At 43.2% G+C, this 7,908-nt stretch overlaps 1 protein-coding gene across 1 annotated transcript in view; it reads left to right on the top strand.

The window, feature by feature from the left end:
* The first annotated feature begins 1,584 nt into the window (after positions 1-1,584).
* Positions 1,585-7,908, top strand: part of PLCH2 (phospholipase C eta 2) — a 350,828-nt gene continuing 344,504 nt past the window's right edge. Inside the window, exon 1 of the mRNA XM_074218687.1 lies at positions 1,585-1,705. The gene's annotated coding sequence lies outside the window, so the exon portion shown is untranslated. The remainder of the gene's footprint in view (positions 1,706-7,908) is intronic.

Here is a 7,908-nt window from a genome sequence, read left to right as displayed (position 1 = left end):
AATGGAGCATGGGGCCTGGAGCCAGAAGGACCTAAGTTCAAATCCAACCTCAGACACTTAATAATTGCCTAGCTGTGTGACCTTGGGCAAGTCACTTAACTCCATTGCCTTGCAAAAAACAAAAAAAGAATTTGCAAGAACTAAAGGGCCCTTAGAACAGAGACTATCAGAACTGGGAGGACAGGATATCAGTACAGGGAAGGGACCTTTAGAATAAAGAATGTCAAAGTTGAGAAGATACTTTAGAACAGGGAATGTGAGTGCTGGAGGGTTCTTAGAACAGAAAAGGTCAAAGTTGTACTGAAAGAGAAGGAAAGAGAAGGAAAAGAGAAGGAAACTGAGACCCAGAGAGTGACTCTCTTAAGATAAGGCTCCTGGCTCCCCATTCTTTGCTTTTTCCATTGTTCCACAAATCTGTTTATTAATAGGAACCACCCTGTGGGGAACTGGGGAGAGGGTTGGAGGGAGCAGGGTAGTGAGATTACTCCTGAACTTGGATTCCAATCCTTCTTTCAGCTGAGTTGAGACAGTTAGGTGGTACAGTGGGTAGAGTTCTGGAATCAGGAAGCTCTGAGATCAAATTCTGGCTTCCTAACTGTTTGATACTGGGCAAATCCCGGATGCTTCTCAGTCTCAGTTTCTACAGGGGATGGAGGAAATAATAGCAACTGCCTCCTAGGGCTGTTATGAGAACCAAACAATATAACGTAGGTGAAATGCTCTGCAAATCAGAAAGCACCATATAAAAGTTCGCTGCTGCTCTTGCTCTTTTCATTGTTATAATTGTCATTACTTGACCTTGGGGTAAATAAATTCATTTCTTTGCATCTCAAGGGTAAATGGAAACAGATACCTTGTCTTTACACTGATCTTGCCAGGGCCCCTTGGGAATGAGAGAGGCTAAAACAACTATATGCAGGGATCCGGAGTCATAAACCTGAGCTGGAATTCTGACCTGTGTCACACCTGACCTTGGGTAAATTACTTAACTCCATGGATTTCCATTTTTGTCTTTTTTCCCTAAAGCAGGGGGGGTGGGGGTCTGTGTGTGTGTATGTATATTGTGGGGGATGTTCTAAGCCCCCATCCTTTGGTTCAAGTCTAGCTCTCTGGAGCATCCAAGAGTCATCATTCTTTGTCAGTAGCCTAAGATCTTGGGGTGCTCCAGTGAGATAACTGTGGCAGTTGGAGCAGAGCAGGTGAGCCAGGGAAGGCTGGCAAGTCTCAGGGAAGGGTTTGGCCCCCTTGTTGGATGTGAGGAGCCACAGGGAGTCCAGGACGAGCTAATTATTAATCTGGCCTCCCCCAGTCTTCCTCTCTGATGGCGGGTAATTAAACGACAGCCCGCCTTCCGCTACCTGGCCTCAGGGTGGGCAGGGCTGGCCCTGGGCTTCAGGAGCCCAACAGATGTTGCACTTTCTAACTTGGAGAACAGGTTTTCCAGATCTGTGCCTACTTTCAAATCAGGGCTGGGCTGGGCGGGGCTGGGCAGGGCCAGACTGGGAGGGAGGGGGGATGGAAGGGGTGGCTGCCACCTTTGGAGAGCTCCCTTGGGCCCGCCCCCAAGCCCTGGCTCCCCTGGGAGCTGAGCTGTTTCAGTGAGGGCTGTTGGGGAGATCTCTGCAGCCAGCGTGGGGCCAGGCAGCCTGGACTAGCAGGACCTCTTCCTGGGGATTCCCCACCACCAGCCAAGTTCCTGCTCAGGGTAGGTCACCCCCACTCCTGGGGACACTGAGTACCCCTGGTCTGTGGGCAGGCACTGAAGCCTGGGCAGGACCAGGGGAAATCTCTCTGAGGGAGGTTGGACTGAGAGTGGGAGAGTGGCCTAAGACTTGTGAGCTCTTTATTCCTTGCAAACAGTTGGAAGTGGGGGACAAACAGCCAAACCCTCTAGGGAGCCGGTATCCAAGCCTGGGGCTCCAATAGTGATGGCCCTTCTGAGGGAGCAGCTGTACCTTGAAGAATACAGAGTGGCAGTTGGGGTTCAAGGAGTGAAAAACCTCTGAACATGGTGTTGATAAGACTGTCGGTGCTTAAAGTTCAGGGGCTTGGGCTGTTCTCTCCCAGACTGGTTTTTATCTTGGGGAAAAAGGAGAGTTGCTTTCCTGCCTAACAAGTTGTTTCTAATCTTTAGAGGTGAAAGTTAGAGAGCAACTAATTCTTGTTCTGCTCTCTTGTAGCAGAAGGGTTTAACATGAGGCTTGGGGAAATGATGATGATACGAATGAGGATGAGGATGGTAGTGATGATGTTGATGATTATAGATAACATGAAATGGAGTGATCATTTAGCAGTCAGGAAGACCTGACCAAGGCACTTGCCTTTGTCACATACTGGCTGTATGTTCTTGGTCAAGTCATTTCACTTCCAGGCTCCCCAGGCAACATTTTATGATTAGACTGGTTTTCCTCATCTGGAGTTCCCTACCCAGGTCCAAACCAAAACAAACAAAAAAGGAGAATAATAACACCCTGAGAGGCAAGTGATTAGCCATCTAGTCCAACCCACTCATTTTATAAAGGAAGAAACTGTGCACCAGAAAGAGCTCCAGTGAGTTGGCCACATCTCACTGGCAGTAATTGAGCCAGTTGCAATCCAGACTTTCTTCGTGTTGTCCCATGTTTGGAGATGAGAAGAGGCGGATGGGATTCTGGGATTGCAAGTACATGAGATGAGCCTGTGAAGATGATGAATGAAGAGGGAACCCTAGCACTTATAGCAGGGCTGAGAGACCTTTGATATGCTCTACTGCAAAACCCAGAACAGGGGAAGCTATCCTTGGTATTCCAGTCACCAAAATAGGGTCTCATCCAGTACCTCTTCTCAGTCTAAGGCTTTAGGAAGCAGACCTCCTTGAACTTGTGCCTGAGAAGGTGGTAGAAGGTGTTCATTGTTAAAAAAAAAAACTTACTTTTTTGCAGCATTTTAAGGTTGAACTTTCTTCATAATAATAGCAGCTAATATTTATATACTGTAAAACATACACTGTACATGCATTACAAATATTATTTCACTTGATCTTCATAAAGAAAGTAGGGGTTATTGTTATCATATTCATTTTGCAGATGGAGAAAGTGAGGCAAACAGAGGGAACTTGCCCAGATGCTAGTAAGTATCTGAGGCCAAAGTTGAACTCAGGTCTTCCCGATTCCAGTTTCTATCTACTAATGCCATCAGCTGCCTTCTATAATCCTTGGAGATGAACAGATTGTGCAAATGGGAATGATTCTCACTTTACAGATGAGGATGTTGAGGTTCAAAAAGAGTAATTAGCTTATTCAAGGAGTCCTTATCTTTTTTTCCCTTAATCTACTAGGTTGTTACCCATTGAAATCAGAAGAGGAGCCAGTTGACCAGGCTCTAATTTGCTTAGATGCTTTTGGCTTCTTCAGGGAAGAGATGGTCCGAATGTCCACAGAGCCTATCTCATGTGTAATCTGTTCTTAAGTCTTTTCTATCTATCAGACCCTGCTGTGAAACTGAACTGAATTGGGGGGGTCTACCCTCTTGGTTCAACCTCCTAAGCTACTGTCCAGGGATCATCTTTCTCCCTGTGCTAGGGTTGGGGTGGAGAGGATTTACCATGGCTGGTCCAGGTCTAGAAAGGATCATGGGACTGAGGGAGTATCTCCAGGAACTTTAGGCAAGGATTAGGGTAGCAGGTTTAGTCTGCTGAAACTAGTAACTCAAACAGACATATGATTTCACTGGTACACTGAACTTCTGATGAGGTAACTCCCTCTCTCTCAAAGCAGGTTCACACCTGCTTTTTCATCTGTAGTCAAAAAATTGCCTGGGGCCTCCAGAGGGAAGGGATTTGCTGGAGGCCACCCAGCCAGGATCTTCCTGACTCATTTGCCCCCTGTCTATCCACTGTGCTTCTCATGTCATCTTTTATATGTATTTTAATTACTTGATCCACACATAGACACATATTCTTACCTAACACATATGCTTTTTCCTTGGGAATAAAACTGAAGCAACTGGGGGCAAGGTGGATGAGCAGCTGAGCCTGCAATCAAGAAGACCTGAGTTCATCCTCAAATCCTTCCCAGGACCTTGACCAGATGAATATGGAGGAGAGGGGGTGGAAGCTATTCCAAACTTCAGGAAGAATTTGAGCAAAGAAAGAGTGATGGGGGAGGGCAGGAAAATTCCAAGGACAAAGACTGGCTAAGTTGGACTAGAATGTACAGAATGTGAAGAGGAATCATATGAAATAAAACTGATGGAAGCCCTGGTTTAATTTATGCTGTTCACCCCTCCCACACTGAACAACAGGCACCCACCAGCTCTAGCTGGGTGATATAAGCACAGTCATTAGGGTTTTATTTCCCAAGATCAGGGTTCTCGTCCCACTTCTGACTCTAATTTCCCTTATGATCTGGGTCAAGCCAGCCCCCTTCTTGGGGACCTCAGTTTCTCCATCTGTAAAATGAAGGGTTTGGTCTCTGAACTTGATTCAGATTCTGTGATACTATCATAATTTATAAATGCAATCGGCAACTGATGAATGAAGAAAATCTTCCTGATGAGAAAATAAGGGTGGAGGAGGATGGGGCATGATAACTGTCTTCAAGTATCAGAAAAGCCATCCCAGGGAATACTTAAGAACTAATTTTTAAACAGTGCTTTGAAGTTTGCATAGTGTTTTCCATGCAATGATCTCATCAGGTTCTCAAAACACTCATACAGGGAAGGAGCAGCTGCATTTAGAGACAGAGGGCTTGAGTGCAAATCCCACCCTTGATACCTCCTCTGTGACCTTGGATAAGTCACTTTATGCTTTGGGACCTCAGTTTCCTCATCTATAAAATGAAGGGTTTGATCTTAGACCTCTAAGGCCCATTCTAAGTATAAATCTATGATCTTATATTTGCTGTGAAATGGGAACAGTTATTATTTCCATTTTCAGAAAAGGAAACTATAGCCCTAAACCAGGATAAATTTTGTTGGTTCCAAATCCAGGGAATTATCTATTCTACTATAAGCTAGGAGATACCATAGTGCATAGAGCCTCAGGCCTTGAGTTAAGCCTGAGTTCAAATCCAGCCTCAGACACTTACTAGTTATGTGACCTTGGGAAAGTTACTTCATCCTGCTTGCCTCAGTTTTCTCAACTGAAAAAAATAAATTGGAGAAAGAAATAGAAAACCACTCCAGTATGTTTGTCTAGGAAACCCCAAACAGGGTCATGAAATTTCAGGTATGATTAAGACAACTGAACAATAAATGTGTTTTTGTCTAATTAAAATTGTAAGAAGAAATTGCTTGAAGTAGAAGGCAACTTGGAGAGTGGTAAAGGGACGTTAGGGGCCATGGATGGAAATTGTGAAAATGAAAGTTTAGATTTGTTGTAACTGAGCTTACTATACTCATTAGTCCTGGAACTGCACATTATCTGGGAAATCTCCCCAACTCTTTTTGGGAAGCTGAGTCATGTGATTTTAGGCCTGAAATTTAGGGAGGTCAGAAAATGAGGCTAGGAGTCCATGAAAGGCTTCTATTCTTGCCAGATCCACAGCTGCCTCCAAGTGTCACTGCTCAACTTTTCTTTCCCAAAGAACCAATGCTGACTGACCTTGCTCCTACCCTTCTTATGGGGCCAGCTCAAAGGAGCAACTGTAATTGAAGGGAATCCAAACTAAACTCTTCATCCATCTTTTAAGTTCAATGCCATCTGGGTCTGGGATGATCTCCACTCCCCAATCCCCAATCCCCAATCCCCAATCCGTAATCCTTTCAACTGGGTGTTAACATGCATGTCCACACCCATCAATCAATTGACAAGTATTTATTAAAAGACTCCTTTGCTCTAAGAATACAAGTTAAAAGAATATCAGTTGCCATTCATTTATTAATTGCCTATTATGTTCTAGGAGTGGGAATACAAAGAAAGGCAAAAGCATGATTTTTTTGTTCACTTGTGGCCTACTCTTTGTGACCCCATTTGGGGCCTTGTTGGCAAAGATACTTATGTGGTTTACCATTTTCTTCTCCAGCTCATTTTACAGACAAGGAAACTGAGGCAAATACGGTGAAGTGACCTGTCCAGAGTCAGACAACTAAGTGAGTGTCTGAAGTTGTGTTTGAACTCAGGAAGATGATTCTTCCTGATTCCAAACCCATTCCTCTATACACTCTGATGCCAGCTAAGTTCAAATTCTAACTGATACTTGCTACTGGTGGGGCCACACTGATAGTGGTTACTGTTGTTACCCTGCCCATTCATTTGTTTGACCTTTGGGATACCTTCCCCAACTGCCCTTCCTTGGATTCTGTTGCTGGCAGACACAGTCCTCCCTCTTCTTTCAGGTACAACCAAGCAGGCCATTTGCTTTTTGTAGAATGATCAAATGTTGAATTCAGAAGTGAGCAGAGACCCTAACCTTGACATCTTTTCAAAGCCTTTATCTCTAGATCAGGATGGGAGAATTATCTCCTGTTTGAGTCAAACAACTTCCTCGACATAAAAGAAAACAGAAGCAGCCCATAAATCAGAACTTTAGGAAACAATAGGAATAACCATCCCTTAAATGAGCATGGTATTGGCAGAGGCCCTTCCCAAGTTATAACTGGAAGAAGGCAACCAAAGCCTTACCAGAAGAAACAAAACTGTGAGAACTCTCAAATTGAAGAAAATTCTTGGAATTTTTAATGCTCTAAATCTCAGAATTTGAGAACTGTGATCAGTTTTTTTTCTTTGTGGCTAATTAATTAATTGGAGGCCAGATTAATAATTAGCTCATCCTGGGCTCCTTGTGGTTCTGGCCTCCCTTCCTCCTCCCAAGGGAGGGAAGTTGTCTTTTCCTGACGTTATTTGTCACCCCTCCTCTCTTCCTAGAAGTTATTTCCCTTTGGAGAAAGGTGATGGACAGACTGGCAGAACTGAAAGGAATCCTTAAGAGATCATCTAATGAACTAAAGTTCTTCACCAGAGTCACCATTTTCTGTTCTACAACCACTCCCAGCTTGGCTGGTCTCTGTTTCTTTTATTGAAATTTTATTTCATTTTTCAATTGCATTCAAAGGTTGCTTACAACATTCATTTTTTTGCAAAGTTTATAAGTTCCACATTTTTCTACCATCCTCCCTTCCCTCCACCTTTCCCATGACAACGAATAATCCTGGTAAAAGTTTTACATGCATAATAGTATAGAACGTATTTCCTTATTAGTCATGTTGTGAAAGAGGAATTTCTACTAAGGAAAGAAAAAGATATGATAAAGATAGGAAAAACATAAAAGGAATTTTAAAAAAGTGAACATAGGATTTGCTCTACAATTTAGACTCCATAGTTTTTGTCTGGATGTACATAATGGCATTATCCATAGCAGGTCTCTCAGGGATATCCTTGATCTCTGAACTGCTGAGAGAGGCTGCAACCATCACAGCTGATCATCTTACAATGTTGCTGTAAATGTGTTTAATATTCTTTTGGTTCTGCTCTCTTCACTCAGTATCAGTTGTTGCAAGTCTTTTCATGTTTCTCTAAGGTCCAACCACTCATGATTTCTTATAGAACAATAAAACTCCATAACATTCATATACTATAACTTGTTCAACCATTCCTCAATTGAAGGGCAACCCCTCAATTTCCAATTCTTTTCCAAAGGAGTTGCTATTAATATTTCTGAGCATGTGAGACTTTTCCCTTTTTTATGATCTCTTTGAGATATAGACCTAGTATTGGTATAGTTGGATCAAAGGGCATAAACAGTTCTATTGCTCTTTGGGCGTAGTTCCAAATTGCTTTCCAGGATGTCTGGATCAATTCACAACTTCACCAACAGTGCAATAATGTCCCAGTTTAACCACATCCTCTCCAACATTGATCATTTTCCTTTTTGTCATATTAGACAATTTGATATGTGTGAGGTGGGAGCTCATATGCATTTCTCTAATCAA

This window comes from Macrotis lagotis, chromosome 1, assembly GCF_037893015.1.
Source record: "Macrotis lagotis isolate mMagLag1 chromosome 1, bilby.v1.9.chrom.fasta, whole genome shotgun sequence".
Taxonomy (NCBI): domain Eukaryota; kingdom Metazoa; phylum Chordata; class Mammalia; order Peramelemorphia; family Peramelidae; genus Macrotis; species Macrotis lagotis.
This window is presented reverse-complemented; position numbering and strand designations above follow the sequence as displayed.